This window comes from Microtus ochrogaster, unplaced genomic scaffold (assembly GCF_000317375.1).
Source record: "Microtus ochrogaster isolate Prairie Vole_2 unplaced genomic scaffold, MicOch1.0 UNK88, whole genome shotgun sequence".
NCBI classification, from domain to species: Eukaryota; Metazoa; Chordata; class Mammalia; order Rodentia; family Cricetidae; genus Microtus; species Microtus ochrogaster.
The window spans coordinates 689,660-706,755 of NW_004949186.1; the positions used below are offsets into that span (position 1 = coordinate 689,660).

The 17,096-nt window shown below is 43.5% G+C and overlaps 1 protein-coding gene, 1 long non-coding RNA gene and 1 other non-coding gene across 6 annotated transcripts in view; 2 read left to right on the plus strand and 1 right to left on the minus strand.

The window, feature by feature from the left end:
- The first annotated feature begins 317 nt into the window (after positions 1-317).
- On the plus strand, positions 318-425 carry LOC113455699. Its single transcript, XR_003376685.1, has one exon. It is a non-coding gene; the product is annotated as a U6 spliceosomal RNA (small nuclear RNA).
- Positions 426-6,111: 5,686 nt separating this feature from the next.
- LOC113455697 lies at positions 6,112-11,257 on the minus strand. The gene is made up of 3 exons (XR_003376684.1): positions 10,977-11,257; positions 9,561-9,839; positions 6,112-7,087 (listed from the first exon to the last, which is right to left on the minus strand). It is a non-coding gene; the product is annotated as an uncharacterized LOC113455697 (long non-coding RNA).
- A 303-nt stretch (positions 11,258-11,560) lies between these two features.
- Akap11 (A-kinase anchoring protein 11) overlaps positions 11,561-17,096 on the plus strand; it is a 44,338-nt gene continuing 38,802 nt past the window's right edge. For 3 of the 4 annotated variants that reach the window (XM_005370874.2, XM_005370875.3, XM_013355061.2), the window contains exon 1: positions 11,561-11,688. The gene's annotated coding sequence lies outside the window, so the exon portion shown is untranslated. Of the gene's footprint in view, positions 11,689-11,887; positions 11,978-17,096 lie in introns of those variants that run through there. The other variant, XM_013355060.2, reaches the window with a different exon arrangement.

Sequence of the window (17,096 nt, forward strand, 5' to 3'; positions counted from 1 at the left end):
GGAAGCTATTTGCCTTGTGAGACATGGTACCTTGCTGCCTGCAGTTCTGCCTTTGATGAACTTGGCCCTTCTGCTGTCTGAAGAGTTCTCTTTGGTTGTTCACTAAATTGACTTCTGCTTTTTTAAGCCACCGCTACTTATTCCACCACACACAGCTCATATCTACCTAACTTAGCTTCTTTAGCCACTGGACTACATCATACCTGGAAGCCCTTTTTTTCTCCAGGCTGCCAGTATTGTATTCCTTTGTCTGCTCCTGGCTTGGTCACCATTTCACAGGTCAGGACTCCAGAAAGCATACAAAAGGAGTGAATTAGGTGCTCGTTTCGGCTGCACGTATACTAAAATTGGAACGCTACAGAGAAGACTAGCATGGCCCCTGCGAAAAGAGTGAGCTGGAAGATATTATGGGTCAGCAGAGATACGCTTGGACTCCGGTTAATGCCTGTCTCCCAGTTCTGTGTTAGGCCTGGTATCAACAAGGCTCAGTTTCTGGCTGCATAAGTGGCACAGGATCAGATTGGTTGGGTAGAAGCGAGTAAAATAGGTGAACCAGTGTCCCAGGCTGAATTTAGCTCATGTAGACCTCCTAACAAATGATTTCTTAGAAATTTGTCGAAGCTGATGAGTAAAGAGCTCTCAGCGGACAAAGGGCTCTGGAAATTGCAGGTTTCTTTTCTGCTACTGTTAGGAAATAGCAAGACCAAAGCAACTCCTAGGAGGAGGAGTTTATTTGGGTTTACTCTTCCAGACAGTGATCCCATCAATGCAGGAGTCATGGCTGCAGGCAGCAGGAGCAGGAAGCTGAGGAACCACATTGCTAAGGTTTCTGTCCTTGACCCCATAATAGGTTTCTCCACCAATGAAGTAAGCTGGGTCAATCTGAATTAAAAATAGTGTAACAACAGGGTTCTTTGAGCAAAGCAAATCCCAGGTAGATCCTCCAGTCCCAAAGATGGAGGCCAGAGAAGTCACCCACCCAGAACTAAAGCAGGGAGATTATATAGGTTCTAGACAAGGGGTGATGATGTGTCCACACGAGCTGGCTTTGTGCCTATGTATGGCCAAAAGCTGAAGTGCTTTAGATGGGTACTTGCGTGACTGGCAGCTTCAGGGAAGGAAGCTGCTGCAATAGCCACCAAGCATGCAGAACTGGGCTTTTCGTTGCCTTTGTTTAGAGACAGAGTGGGCAGGGTTTGGAAAGAGAGACAGGAATGGGGCTTTCCAGATCATGCTGGGGCGAGGTACCAACCGAACACACATCTTTGTCAGTGCACACAAAGCAGAAAGACTGAACTGGAAGAAGAATGTGGCTGTGTAGTCTTAAAGCCTGCCCCCAGTGACATGGTTCCTCTAGCTGGGGACCGCGTGTTCAAATGCCTGAGCCTAAGGGAGATGTTTGTTACGGAAACCACCACACTGAGTCTTTTCTATGAGTGCCCAAAGACACCAGATGGCAGGCAGAGACAAAGTGTCGGCCTCTTCGCACCCGCATGTGGATTCTACCTGCTGATGCATGTCTGATTCTAATGGAGTCGAGATTCTGGAATGACATGAACTATGCCTTCTGAGTATGAAGAGTTGAATCAGGAAGGATCAAGCAGAGACAACCAATGAAGTCCACTGTGGAATCGGAGGACATCAGGAGCTATAGAAACCTATCCCCAGTGAGGCTCTCATAAAGACAAGAAGATGGGCCACACATAGAGCTTTGTGAAGGACTGCAGGGAAAGACGTTGCCAAGTTGTTATCCAAAGGATTCTTTAGGGTTGTAGTTGGGTATCATGGCATTTTAACTTCTTCACTTCTTTGAGAAAATATGCCTGTTACCTTAGAATTTCCCAAAGTATATCCCATAGCTACAAAGTTTGGCAAGGATAATTAAGCCCACTAATTTAGAAATGTTGCTGATGGGTATTGTGTGCCCTGAGATAAGAGGGAGTGACATTTGAACAAGCAAGTTGGATGGAGGAAGGTTGTCTTGGTGGAGGGAAAGGCGGCACCAACGATACATATTAGGGTTTGGCTGTTTTTCTGTGGCCTAGCATCTTGGCTGTGGTATCCGGAGACATTTTGACAGACAGACAGCACCAAAACAGGTTCCTTTTAAGAGTATCTATATAACCTCTTTCCCATAATGACTTGAAAAGAAGGGCTAACAGGCAATGTCTGTGACTGTAGTAGCCAAACAGAATACAGAGTCTCCTTGAACATGAATCCAAGGGTTGTCCTCCGAGAAGTGCAATGAATAATAGCAGCCACATTTTGTGGCATTAAAGGACACCTGACTACACGGGAGATTCTTTTGTGCTTCTCTGGTTCAAAGAGAAGTGAGCGTGTGTTACTGGAACACTCCAGAGGTGCGGTAAGAGTTCTAGGAATGAGCTTAGTGACAGATCCATGACAAAGGCAGCTCAGCGACACAAAGCATAGCACAGAGCATTGAGAACCTGCCACTTTCAGTGGCAACTTCTGTCTTGTATATATTTACATCTCATTACTTTAAGAACTGGAATTATCAAATATTGGGGGAAAATAAAAGATTAATTAGCCAAAGTAGACAAATGATGAGAGGGGCTGGGTTCAGAATCTTCTCCTGTGACTAGCAAGTATTTGGGAGGCACTTCTTTCCCAGGGCAAGCAAAGAATTAGCTTTATCTCTATAGATTGTTGTCATTCTTGAGTGGAAAACTGGAGGACCAGCTGGGTGTGGTGGTGCACTCCATTAGTCCCAGCACTCGGGAGGCAGAGGCAGATGGATCTCTGAATCAGAGACCAGCCTGGTCTACACAGTGAGTTCCAGGACGTTCAGAACTACCTAGTGAGATCCTGTCTCAAAACAAAACTGGGCAAAACCCCAAGAGGACCAGTACTAGCTCCATCATAGCATGAAACTGGAGTGACATAGAACATTGTGCCTAAGGGAGGATGTGGATCATCATGGATAGGAGGAGAACACATGCACAGAACTGACTGGGTCTGGACTGTGTTTGTGGTGTTCAAGGATAGGACTTGTTTCTGCAGAGAGGGGAACCCGCTTATAAAATGGCATTAGTAGCACCTAAATGGGAGGATTTTGTATCAAAAACAACAGTGACCAAACAGCTAGAGATGAGCTAGCCTTGTAGGTACTTCCAAGGATTCCAAGGATGCCGGGATGGAAAGAAAAATAAGAAAAAACTTAATAGGCTACTAGGAAACTCGGCAGATTAGTGGATTCTGGGAACTTAATTGCTGGGGAAGTCTCAGAATCACACAGAGTGAAATGAATACGAAATGTGGGATTTTGTTTTTTTTGTTTTGTTTTGTTTTGTTTTTTAATCTACAGAACATGTCAACTCGTAGTAAAGTTTGAAGAGTTTAACACTGGAGCCCAAGCAACACCTTGAAAACAGGGACTTTCCTTTCCCATTTGAAAATGTCGCGTCTTCCTGCCAGACATGCAAGTGAGGCCTTGTTTACTACAGCTTTCAGGTCCCTCTGGAGCTTACATGGTGACTTCGGGTCAGCTGCTGGCCATCAGCAAAGAGAAAATTACAAGGGTTTTGACTGTTAAACAAGAGGTCTGGGGGAATCGTGTTGCATCCATTATACTGGGCTACAGGTTCATAGATAAGAAGGTCTCTGGGATCTCATTACGCTAACGGAGCAGGTGGTATAAAGACACACAGAGGAAGAACTTTAAATCAGTGTGAAAATATGAACAGAATACAATAAAATAACAGGATAAGAGCTTATACATTTGGGCTCTACAAAGAATAATTTTTTAAAAACTATAGATACTAGGAAGTATTTTGGCTGAGTGGTGGTGGTTCATGCCTTCGATCCCAGCACTCAGGAGGCAGAAGCAGGTAGATCTCTGTGAGTTTGAGGTCAGCCTGGTCTACAGAGTGAGTTCTAGGACAGTTAGGGCTACACAGAGAAACCCTGCCTCCGAAAAAAAAATTGATAGCTATTTTTCATAAAAAAAATAACTCATTCCCCAGGCTTGGTGGTGCATACCTTTGATCCCATCCGTGGGAAGTAGAGGCAGATCTCTTTGAGTTCAGGGCCAGTCTGTTTTTGTTTTTTGTTTTTTTTTTTTACTCATTTTAAGACAGTTCTAATTATTATTTTTCACCTTTTATTTGAGTCAAAAATGTCTTTTGTTCCCCTGGAAGAGGAAAAGAGGCTTGGGGCATTTCTTGCATGCTGGCCCTTCAACCTCAGTTTATATGATCGGTTCAGGTCGAACAAAATCAGGTTGCAATTTGTATCTAATGTGTTTCCCAGTCACCTCCCCTCTGATATTAGCTCACTTGGTTAATGTGAGGAATGACTAGCTCAGACTAGCAGAGTCTGTGCCTCTTTTGTTCTACACTATACTAACTATACTATACTAACGCTCATGCAACTCCTTCTCCCATAGACACAGCCATCAGACAAGGAGCCTAGACTCACCTGGGAAGGAGGCAGGCCAGTGATGGTGGTTACTTTCATGTTCAAAGAGACAGACTATAGAACTGGCTTTCATAAGCTCCATTGTGGGAAGCAGCCAGGTCTATTTAAGATGTCCCCAAAGAATCTAAAACAAACAGGGACCAAAACACGGTGGCAAGCAGGACTAAACCTATCTAGCATAAATAAATGGCTTAAGAGAATTCCTAAAGTCAGAGTGTCTTTCAAGCTCTGCTACTTCTGCCCTAGACTTACTTACAGCATCCAGTGACTGAAGTGCACAAACAACATTCCTCTTCCACATTCATGGGCCCTCAGGAAAGCTCTCATCTCATGTGGGCATTTCATGTTAACCAATGAATGAAGACACTCTTCCTAGCATGAAAAGAAGAAACAACCAAAGACTGGGAATGGTGGCCACAGGAACATCCTGCTCTAAGATCTGTTCTTCTGTCTGTCTCACAGGGTGGTTACGAGGGCATGCCAAAAACAAACAAACAAACAAAAAACCAACTGCCCTTGACATATGAACCTGTAGTCTAAGGGGAGTTATCTAGAATCTTTTAGAATAAACAACTGCCCTTGACACATGAACCTATAGTCTAAGGGGAGTTATCTAGAATCTTTTAGAATAAACAACTCATGCAGTCACATGATAACGATGTTTATTTCACCTTTTGAGAAAGCTATACTTGAAAAACTGAATGAAAAATTGGCCATTATTTTTCCATTTAGATAGCCCCAAGTATTCTTGGAATTCTTGGTAACTTTCATAATTTTTTGAACTTGTGATGTCTCAAAGTATCTCTTTACACGGCTTTGTGCTTCTGTTCTACAATTAGCTACAGTATATACTGGCCATTTAAAGTAAGCAGGGCAATGAAAGTTAAAGGCGACTGCATTGACTACATCCTTTCAAGTATGCTTACTTTTGGATTTTAGGTAATTACACATTACAAAGAAGATACACCTGACTTTTATACATCGCAAGTTACTGATTAGCTAACACTCTGATGATTTAATCAGGAGAATTATATTTGCGTGTGATATGTAATAACACTTCAATTTTTTCTAGTCAAGAAGGCTTTAACTTGGAGCAGTGTTTCTGTATTAGCCCCTGTGCTATTTATTAATACAACCATGGTGGGTGGGAAAGATGGCTCAGCACTTAAGAGTACTTGCTTTTCTTGAAGAGAACCAGAGTTTGGTTCTCAACTCATGTATCGGGGCTCCCAGCAATCTGGTACTTTTTACTAGCCTCTGTAGACTTCACATGCATGCACGAATACATATATGCAGTATATATACACACACACACACAAATGGAAAGAAGAGGCATGGTTTTAGAATCATTTGAGTATTTAATGACCACCGTCTATATATTAAAACATTAATAAGTGTTATATTCTAATACTGGTGCAGTTGTGTTGCTGAGGTCCTGAGACTTACTACAAAATAATTAGCTGTATAAGTTATAAACGTTCTAATAGGTTGGAATATGATATATAGGCCCTTTGCAGTGGTCTGAGTGAGAAACGTCCCTCCCGCCATGGGCTCAGTCGGTGACTCTTGTTTGGGAGAAGTTAAGGAAGTGGAGTCCTGCTGGGAGAAGTATGTTATTCGTATGGATACATGTATGTATGTACACACACAAAATGTACACACACACACACACACACACACACACAAGTTTTGATGGTTTATACCTCACTCCACCACTTCTTGCTGTCTTTTGCTCTGTTTCCTGTGTGCGAACAAAATGTGATCTACTTCCTGCTCTTGCCACCAGGCCATTAATTGGCTCTAGCCCTCTGGAAACTAAAATAATGTTTTGTTTTTAAATTGTTTTTGGTCATGAATGATATTTTATTACAACAATGGAACACTAACACTTATAGTACAGTCTTAGAACAAAGCCATAGAGACTAAGGGGATATCTCAGTGGTAGAATACAAGACCCCACAACTTCAAACAAAGTAGAAATGAACAAACAAAAATACTGTAAAACTTCATCACTTCAATTTAGAAAGCCCTTAATATATTGAAATGGTCTATATAATTTTTATCTTTCTACTTACCGAATCCTTACATCGGCTTATTATCAAGTAATAATGCATGCAAAGCAGCCACAATACAAGAGGGTTTCACTTTCCTTTCTTGAATTTTCACCACAATGAGTATGTATTAACTTACGCCCATAAAACAAAGCAAAACAAAAAACAAATATAAGAACTGAAGGATGTGTACAAGGACTTGACATGGCTCTTACAAGTGAACTGACAGCTGGGTCCATCACTCATGCAGCATGGCTCAGGGAGGAATCCAGCCACTCAGCCAAGGGGAGAGTCAAGTTTTCAAACAGGAAGCGACCTGGAATCTGCTTTGGCTATCCAAGGTTGCTGGTGTAAAGCTCCAAAGCTTCTGGGGAAAGATGATGCCTTCCTTTGTAGTCAGGATGGCATCGGGGGATTAAGTCAGGAGTCAGTTTTGTGTAGTATGCTCAGTTTCACTGGAAGGCAGGGCCAGACTTCATTACTTGATTGTAGCATAAACTATAACATTTAGTGCCGGATGTGATCATTCAATGTTGCTGGGCCATAATTCTTTTATGTGCCTATCGCCCAAGTATCTTGGCTCCACTGGACCACGTCTACAAGTGAAAGCATCATTTCCACTAATTACAAGACAACGGAGAGGACAGTACTGATTTGACCATTAAAAACTTAGTCCGCTATAATATCCCTGTGGAGCCAGGCCTGGCCTGTAATTCCAGCTGTCAGGAGGGTAAGGCCTGAGGAGCCCAAGCTTGGGTTAATTTAGTGGGACTCTGTCTCAGAACAGAAAGTAAAAACAGGGCTGGGGATGGCCATAGCCCAGAGTTCCTGAGGCCCTCAGTTCAATTCTCTGGCCTATAATAAACAAAAGCAAAAACCAAACATTTTCCAGGGCAAGGAGAGGGCTTCTCTGATGCTTTCATAGGTGTCCTTAGACTCAGACTGTGTTCTCTAACTTGGCAGCAGGCTGTTTTCGGTCTTTTGTACACTGACCTCCTTCTCACTCCTTTTCTGGGGGTTGGCACACTCGGATTCTTCTTTGATTTGGAACAAGCCTACAGCAGCCCTTCGCATCAGTTGCCCTTAGCCCAGCACAAGTTTAGATTATAATTTTACCCAGATCTTAATGATGGTTCCTTTTAAGTCAAGAAAAACATAATAGTCATGGAGAAGACCTCTGTTTTTTCTCTCCACCTTCTTTCCTCCTCCATCCTATGAGTAGTTACAGAGTACCTATTATGTGCCAGTCACTGCTAAGAAATATAGATGTGATTCCTGCTCTGATCCTTTGGTCTGGTGGAAGAGACAGGCCCTGGTTAAATATAACCACACAAACGAAAACCGTTCTGTGTTGACAGATGCTTCAGAGAGAATGCAGAGTCCTCCATAAAGGGGAATGCACTTCATGCAGGGACTTAGGACAGGGGTTCCTGAAGAAGTGACAGCAGAGCTGAAAGTCCCCGGGTTCTGGGTGGTCCTAGATGAAGGGTGTATACAGGCAAAGCTACTGAAGGCACTGTCTGAGGGGAGGGGCTGAGGCAGAGCCTGCTCCTGGTCTGAGAAGCTGAAAGGGAGAATGACATGAGAGCCAAGAAGTCAAGGCAGGCCATGGGGAGAGCCAGAGGATTTTAAGCAGGTGAATGACAGGGTCACATGTAAATGGTCTGAGCACAGATATTCCTGTGAATGTACTACACATGCTCAGCAGAACAGGCTAAAAATGAAAAGCTGTAGGAACAGAGAAAGCATGCTTGGACTCAAGTAACAACTTTGTATGCTAGAGAAATTTATGTGTTTTTAATTCTAGAAAGATTTATTTGTTATGCATGTGTCTTCGCTGCATCCACATAAGTGCACCAGGTGCATGCAGTGCCCACAGAGGTCAGAAGTGGGCATGGGGTCTGCTGGAACTGGAGTGGTGGGCAGTGTTAGCTGTCATGTGAGTCCTGGGAACCTAATCTAGGTCCCTTGGAAGAGCAGCCAGGGCTCGAACTGCTGAGCCATCTCGTCAGCCCTATAATGTGTTACATAGTTTTTGTTTTGTCTTGTATTTTTGAGACAGGGTTTCTCTATAGTTTTGGAGCCTGTCCTGGAACTAGCTCTTGTAGACCAGGCTGGCCCTGAACTCACAGAGATCTGCCTGCTTCTGCCTCCCATGTGCTGGGATTAAAGGCGTGCGCCACCAGAATGGGAAACAATATCACATAATATGTGGTGAAATGTTCAACACACATTGTCCACAATAGTAGAAGTAATCCACATGTCTATCGACTAATACAGTGATCAATAAAATGTTCTAGACGCACAGAATTGAATCATCATCTGTCAATAAAAATGAATGAAAAACTGATGTCATGCTATGGGTGACCCTTGAAAAATAATGTGCTAAGTGGATAAATTGAGACATAAAAGACCATATTACAATTTAATTTCATTAATATTAAGTACCCAGGTTAGGTAAGTTTATAGAAACAAAGATGATTATCAGTTGCTTAGGGCTGAGGGTGAAATAGAGGATTATTGGTTGCTAATAGGCAGTTTTTTTAAATAGGAGAACTAAGTTATTTTGAGAATTAGATTACAGTGATAGCTGCACAGCTCTGTGACTATACAGAAAACATGCACCTGCATGGCATGTAAATTATATTAGAGTAAAACTGTGTGTGTGTGTGTGTGTGTGTGTGTGTGAGATGTTTTAAAAGAATCTAAGAACTAGGACCACTGTAGGAGATCTTACATTTTACTCCAAACAGCAAGCAAAAGGGACCACAACCACTTCCCTACTAGAGTAAGTCGGGATGATTTATGATCCTGTTAATATGTTAGGATGGTAGAGTTGAGCCCTCTGCTCATCTAAATTAGCAACACCAAGCAGCTGCTTCAATTAATCATCCTGAGAGCTGCAGACATTTCGAAACGCACTCCAAACCAGCCTTTAAACTGGCCTTATTGGGTATTTTAACTAACTGTCTGGTTAAAATAATATTTCTGACACGTTTTCCTCTTCTTAAAAAGTAACTTAACTCTTTGTATTAAAACCAAGAGGACCACTTGCAGTTTTGTTCTTACTCTGACCAGGCACACTTGATGTTTTGGATGCTACACAGACTCACAGTGGCTCCAGAGAAAGGGACTATGAGGCCAAGCAGGTGGTGGTGCTTCCGTTTTCACACCCCGGGGCCAGCACTTCTTAGGAAAGCATTCCTGGTATCTGCCTCCATCAGTTACAGGTTCTCAAGTTGGCTTGTGCTGCTTGTTGACTCTTCTGTCTTTCATAAAAGTTCATTTCCCTTCCCGACCTCCTCTGCCAGTGCCCGCATGACAAAATGGAATTCTGTCTTCACCACCCTGTGTGGAGAGCGAATTGCACTGTTTTATGTACCAGGAAGTTGAAACTCAGGACCATAAAGAGCCTTGATTTAGTCCATAGTTAGTGGGAGGGTTTCACAATGGAAGACTTCCTGGTTTTGTTTTATTAAACTCTTTATTTTCCAGCCTCCAACTTCTATTTTTTCAAATCTCACTCTAATAAATATCTACAAGAAACATTATTTTATATTCCATTTTGCTTGGAACTAACTTAAAGATGCAGGTACCTGTGTAGTGAAAATGTAGGGAAGAAAACCAAAGGTGAGAACCCTTTCTGGCCATTTGTTTTCTCAAGTAGTTAAAACAGAAAAATACAAAACAACAAAAGCAAAACCTTCCATTTATTCCTATTAGGTAGGAGAAATATTTTAACAGAAGGGAGGAGGCAGCACAGGTGCTTACTTAGATTTTGGAGAATGTCAAGGTCACTTGAAACTGAGTTTCTCAGTATAAGATCCCTTGCTTCTCCTTTGACTTCTGTAAAATTCGTTAGCTACGGGGAAGCCCTTACTATTTTTTTAAGTTAATTATGGGTATTTCCCCCTTTTTGTAAGTCTTCAACGCTTTCCACTGTAGACTAGCTTTCCAATTCCTTTCTTGGTTAAAAAGGCTGTAGGGAATCTAGCCTCTAGTATCTTTGCAGGTTTATTTCCTGTCATTCAAATACGCTAGATTTGATTCCAGTCTTCGATCTGTGAAGTAGCCTTATTTTTGCTAGAAATGCTCTTCTCTTCCATTTCTTGCAGGGCTGTTACCCAAAGCACTGCCTGAACCTCCCTTCCCCACCAAGAGCACCACTCCCAAGGTGTGGCTCAATTGTTTAACACCTACAGACATTCCCCCTCTCCCTACAGATCTCAACAACTTAGACTATTTGTCTTCATCATAGTTCAGTAGACAACTGGTAATAATGCCTAACACGTGTAGGAAAACAGAATGCATTCTTCCTGACTAATCCCTCTCTCCTGAAGAGGAAGAACCAAAAGGAGAAAGGGTACAGTCCAGTATGTCTTTCTCATCAATCAGCCAATCTGAGGAACGGATGTCCTTGAGGGGACCATGCAACTTGACTGCACGGGTCCTTCTGATTTAAACGGGAGTCACACAGCTTGTCACCTGAGGCTTGGCTTCTTGGTGATCGGGGTCTTATTTCCCAATTTCGATGCCACATGGGGGGAGCGCTCCCCTTGGACCGACTGGAGGTTCAGATAGGGCCCGAGGCCTGGCGCGTGACGCGTGGTTTTCCCTGAAGGTGCTGGGAACCGAGCAGAGCCATTCTGAAGGATGGATGGTGTCTTGGACCCCCATCTAGTGGGCAGTCGATGTGGGGAACCAGCCCCTGGGAGGCGGGGCGGCCCAAGGCAGACAGTCTAAGGCAAGGGAGCTAGGCTAGGGTGTTTTGCAGGTGGAAAGGGTTAAGCCGTTCCCAAGGCAACGGACCAGGAAGCGCGCAAGACGTCAGCGGAGAGTTCGTAGGTCAGCTTCGCGTTAAAAGCTCCCACGGGCCACGGGGCACCTGGCCAATAGAAAGGGCGTCTCGGTGTCACGTGACAGGCAGCCCGCAGCTTTGCCCTCAAGAGCACGTGGGAAGTTTTTTTTTTTTAACCCCCCCTTGTTCCTTTTGCGCGGGCTCGGCCACGGGGTCGTTCTCGCGAGAGGTGCGATTGCTCTCGCGAGAGTGAGTGGGCGGCGTGGGGAGGCGGCGGCGGTGGCGTCTCAGGCCGGGGCGGGCGAGGGAGGCGCCGCTGCGCTGCGGCTCGCGCCACCGGGCGTTGCGGGCCGTGACGGGCGGGTGACATGCCCGGGAGCTGAGAGGCTGCGCCTCCGGGTGAGCGGGGTGGGGGAGCGGGGAGCCAGCGGGCCGGGTCCAGACTGCGGCCGGGCTCTGTGGCCTCCCTGCGTTGGGGGCGCGGGCGGGAGGAGGACGGTGCACTTTGTCCGCAGCAGCATCCTTCCCTGTCAGCGCCTGAGCCCGGGTCCCGGCGCTGCCCGAACCTCAGGTGCGGCTGTTTGCATCGCTGTCACGTCGCCCCCAGGCTGGCCAAGCAACCGGACTGCGCTATCAGATAGAAAATGGTCTGGCTAAAACCACAGTGACAGTACAATCTAAAGCCCTGGTATGGCTTGGTGACAGTCCGTTCACTTTGCTTACCCTCTTAAAAAACCCTATCAGTTGGAGGTGGCTTAGCTTCAGGCATTAAGGCATTTATTGGGTGGTGAGCAATACCGCTGAGACACGTCGCTAATGGCCTTGACGCATCCTGGAATTAATATTCGCAGTTCTTTTTAGCTTTGTAATTTCTCAGTTGCTTCTAAAACGCCTGTTTCCTTTGCTTCTTCCCACCTTGTTAGCGTTGTTATTTATGTTGAGACTCAAATTTCTTATGTATGAAAATACTTCGAACATAGAGTATTCAGGGAAGATGGAGTATTTTTTTTATGCAAAGATGATTTTGTTTTAATGTCTGAGCTTCTTTTTATTATTTTGTAAATGGCAGCCTAATGCCTGCTATGACTGATGTCATTTCAGATAGTGCCACTTAATCTTTCAAAATACTTGAGCACTTTTCAAGGAATATTCTGGTTATTCATACTTGATGTGTTCTTCAGGAAGAACTGTGAGCCACGGGTTGACAGTGAATTGAACAATTAGTTCTGCTGTCAGTAACTGACTTATGAGACATAAAGGGATCCTAGGGAATTGGGGAAGAAGCGGGTTCACAGGCTGAGCTGCAATTGATGCTCAACTGCTCTGCTCAATGGATCGGAAAAGGAATTTGCAGTATACCCTGTGGCCAGTGGTTTTTCTCAGTTGTTGACTATACATACTGCAGTCAAGGCCCCAGAACTACAGTGAGAGATTTTTCTAGCCTTTTCTAGCCTCTGCATTCCGGGGCTAAGTCTAGCAGCAGAAGAAATCCTCTGGGAGGAAGGATGGTACTTTTTACTTTAATTCCAAAGATTGAGTATCTGGGGAAGGAACCCTACCAATGTAAATCGTAATGTAGCAGGTTGTTTAAAGGGGAATTTCCATCCTAAGTAGGGACGTCTTAGCCACACACGAAGATGTGAAAAACTTAGGTGAAGGGGTAAAGGAAGATAACAGAAGTTGCCTCCCATTCGTCTTGGCACAGAGAAAGGCTATTTTGTCGCTAGTCTATGCGGCCAGGCTTTCCAACTTGGAGGGCAATGGTTGCTCTGTCTCATGCTTGAAAAGCAATTGGAGTAACTTATTTAACTTATTATTTATTACTTATTTAATTTAACTTATTAATTACTTATGGAGACTTTTTTGTTTGTTTTTCTTTTTGTGAAGTGGACCAAGTGGTTAAAAAAAAAAATGCAGCCACTCTGTTTGAGGCAGGGTAGGAAACTCTTAGGGGCCTAGCTTGAGTGTTAGCTGAGGGTATCCAGACTGGCACTGTTAGCACAAGGGAAAAGTGCTTTACAATTTTAAAAGCAAGTGGGGCAGATCCATATATTCCCCCTTCCCTTTTTTTTGCTCATCCTTCCAGAAAGAAATGAACTCCCTGAAGCTCAGCATTTGGAATATATGGATTATTAACAGGACTGCCAAAAGGAGAAATTTAGCAATTTTGTATTAGCCACTGCTTACTTGGTGTTTTTTCTTTGACCTTCCTTAATGGCTTGAGGATTATTTGGCTGCAAGAATCAAGAAGCCATTTGAATTAGCTTACTTGAAAAAGGCATTGGTCATACTGTTGGAGCATTGCCTCTAAGGCCCAGTTGTCATTCCAGCGCAGTGGCCTGGGGACCAGAAAGTCTTCAGGTTGACACTCATCGGATTTTCTCTTCGTTCTCTACCACTGGTTGCCTGCCCTATTCAGATTGTTAAACACTGTCCTTCTCTTGAAACTGCTTGGCTTTTGTGTTTCTGGTTTGCCAGAGCCCCCATCTGACCCACCTCGACTTTGCATCCTGGTTCCGAGCAGATCTCTTCAAGTCTCAGTTCTAAACGTCTTTGTGTAGAGAGAGTGTCGTCGTCGGCTTTCCTCGTTGTTTGTGGGCGGGGTAGGAAGATGGGAAGAGGAGATGGATGGTGGGGATATAGGCATGTCTGGTAGCTATTAGGACTTCAGCTTTTCAGACAGGGAAGGCCTTAGGCCAGGAGAAAGTGGACGCTGGTACCTTTTGGTGTACTGTACTATCTCAGGGTTTTGAGTTCTTCCCCTAAGCACTGCATTGCACCTGTCTCAGCTAGGTAGGGATGTAACTGGATTCAGTGGTCCCTTTTCAGGACAGGTTCTCCAAGTTTGTAAGGTTGGACAGGTTACTTTAAATACTTTGTCTGACAGGTGTAGTGATAGCGTGAGAATTGTGAATTTACATGTGTGAAGCAATTTAATTCTTTCTAGCATTTTTCTCCTCAGTCTTAGAGCATATGTAGAGTTGTTTCTTAAAAATGTCTACTGTCTGTGTTTTAGATTCCATGTAGTTGTGGTTCCCCACTTTTTATTTCTTTTTATTTGTCCCAAACCATTAATGGTGATTATTCCTTTAGGTTCTTGGTTAATCTTAGATTCTCTCCTACTCTATTGGTCAGCTTTAAACTCCAAATATATGGATGACTGAGTGTAACATTTCCAGGTTTGATATTAACTAAACCTGTCTTATTAGTTGCTTTTTGGATAGTACCATACTGATGTACAGCACTATCTTCCAGTTATTGCATAATTGGTGAAGGCTCCACCTTTTTTTTCTGATTTTCTAAATTGGAAATCTTTGTATTTCGCATTTGTTATTTTTAATAATTTCTTTAATTATATCTTGTGATTGAATAGCCTCTGTGTAGGCTGATGGGGTTTCTTGTGTGAGCCAAGCACCACACCTTTTACAGAACAGATCCATTCATGTACTTTTGCTCCAGGCAGCCCGGGGCAGAGTCTTACTACGTCATTGCTTTTCAGTAATGTACTGCTAGCGTCCAGGAGTTGCAGGTGCCTGTAATAAAGAGAAGTTTGTTCTCTGGGCTAAAATTCTAATGCGCTTTTATTTAGAAACTGTCTTGTAGAGGGTTATGCGTAATATTAAGAACCTGACTTTATGGTCCTGACAGTATGATTTTAGTTTGTGTATTTTCTTTTTGAAGTTGTATTTGCAGTTGCTGTAGGGGGAGTTTGAAGATGGTAACAAAGAGTTCATATTTAGTGTCTGTCATTGGAGCCCATGCTGATACTTGAAATACCAGTGACTGGCTGGATTCAGACATACTTCAGAAGAGAGACCAAACCTGGAATGTGGTAGAAAGACCAGTGACATTTTTTTATGGCTGTTCAAGAAAACAGATATGGGTTAACTTCAAACAGCTCCTGCTTAGGTGACCCTGCTCTTCATTGGATGATGTCACTTGTTAGCACATGCCCCTCAATTTCATGTGCTTGAAATTTCCCTTCACCTTACAGTTTGTTCAGCTCAGTAAATAAAGGTTTTGGTTTTGATACGGCCTTTGAGGAATGTTGAGAGATAACTGAGGCCTGGCCTTGGATTGTTCGTGAACTCTTGAGTGAGTGCAAGATCAAGACACTTGGGCACAGGGGTCTTAACTACTGTTACTTAGACACTTCGGGAGTGGCAGTTGAATGTTGCTAGTACTTAGAGTTAACCCAGGCCATAAACTTGTGTGCTTTTAATTGTAATGCAAAGCACCACAGTCTCAAGTGCTAAAGTTAGCTTTGCTCCACCAGGTAAGTGTGATGACTTTTGGAGAGTTGATTTTCACAACTGGGTAGGTGCTGCTGGCATCCAGTGGACAGCAGATCCACCATACACAAAGACTGGCTAGTAGCGCTGGGAAGAGAATTTTATGAAGGCAAGAACACACTGTATCTTGTACATGGAAGAATGGGTTGACTTAGGAGTTGAGTGTAAAAAGCCAGAAACTATCAGAAAACAAGTATCTTAGTCATTGTTAGGAATGCTCATTCTTCTTAATATAACTGGCTATTGTTTTGGAGAGCAGTTAGGATAGCTGTGGTATTTTTAGACTTAGTAAGTCAAGCAGCAGGTCTGCACTGAAGGGAGGAGCCAGCATTTGTGTCCTGTTTGCCATACTATTGTCACCCTTCACTGTGAGGGTGAGCCTTAGCCTCCGTCTTTGCCCTGAGAGGATGACACCTGCCTGTATCCCACTGCTCATTATTAGTGTTGATTCTGTTTTGCTTCCTAGTGGCCACTGTAGGGTTTGTAGCTTTAGCTCAGCACAGGCTTCACACAGAATGTTTCCATACACAATGTAGACATCTGATGATTGGCTTTAACTGCTAACCCACCACATCTTTGTTCTCTCTGTCATGCATTTCACTTCAGAGTCTAATCAATTGCTTCTTTAAAGTTCTTTCTGAAAAGCGACTCTGAAGAAATATTCTTATATCAGCGTTGTGTTACCATTTCAGGCATTCATTGTTACTTTGGTAGGTCCAGGTTCCATCTGTTACTGTTTTTGTTTGCCTGAAGAAATTCTTTTCGTAGTTATATGATCAGCTTGTGATGAACCCTCAGCTCTGATTAGTGAAAAGAAATTTATTTTGTGTTAATTTTTGAAAGATATTTTTTAGCATGTGTGGCTGTTAATGCTTTTCTGTCTTTGACTTGTTAGCACTGATGGCTGGCTTCAGGCTGCCTAGCTGTTGGGAGTTCTGGCTTCCTCTCTCTGCATTAGGGACTCACCCCTTCCTGATTGCCTGCATTTTGTTTCAAATAATCTGGTTGTGTTTCGCTTTAGTGGTTTTTAAAAATGTTTTTCTTCTTAATATTTATTGGATTTTCTTGGAGCTGTCACTGTTTTCATCAGATTTGGTACATTCTGGACCAGTTCTGGACTATTTGCCTTCCTTTTTTTGGTTCTGTACCCCAGCTGACTTTTGAGCTCCATGTGTACACGTACGCGTGTGCGCGCGCGCACATTCACACACACACACACACACAGTGGCATTTTAATTGTATTTTAATAAGTAAAGCTGTCCCACTGGTCAGCCTTACAGACCAGATTATGGTAACACACACCTTTAATCCCAGTAGCCACAATGATACACACCTTTAATCCTAGTAACCACAATAAAACACACCTTAAATCCCAGTAGCCATAATGTCACACACCTTTAATCCCAGTAGCCACCTAGTTGCCATAGAAGTCGGGTGGTGCATGCCTTTAATCCCAGCCCTACAGAGGAATATAAGATGAGGGGAGGCAGGGAGGAAAAGCTCTCAGACACAGTA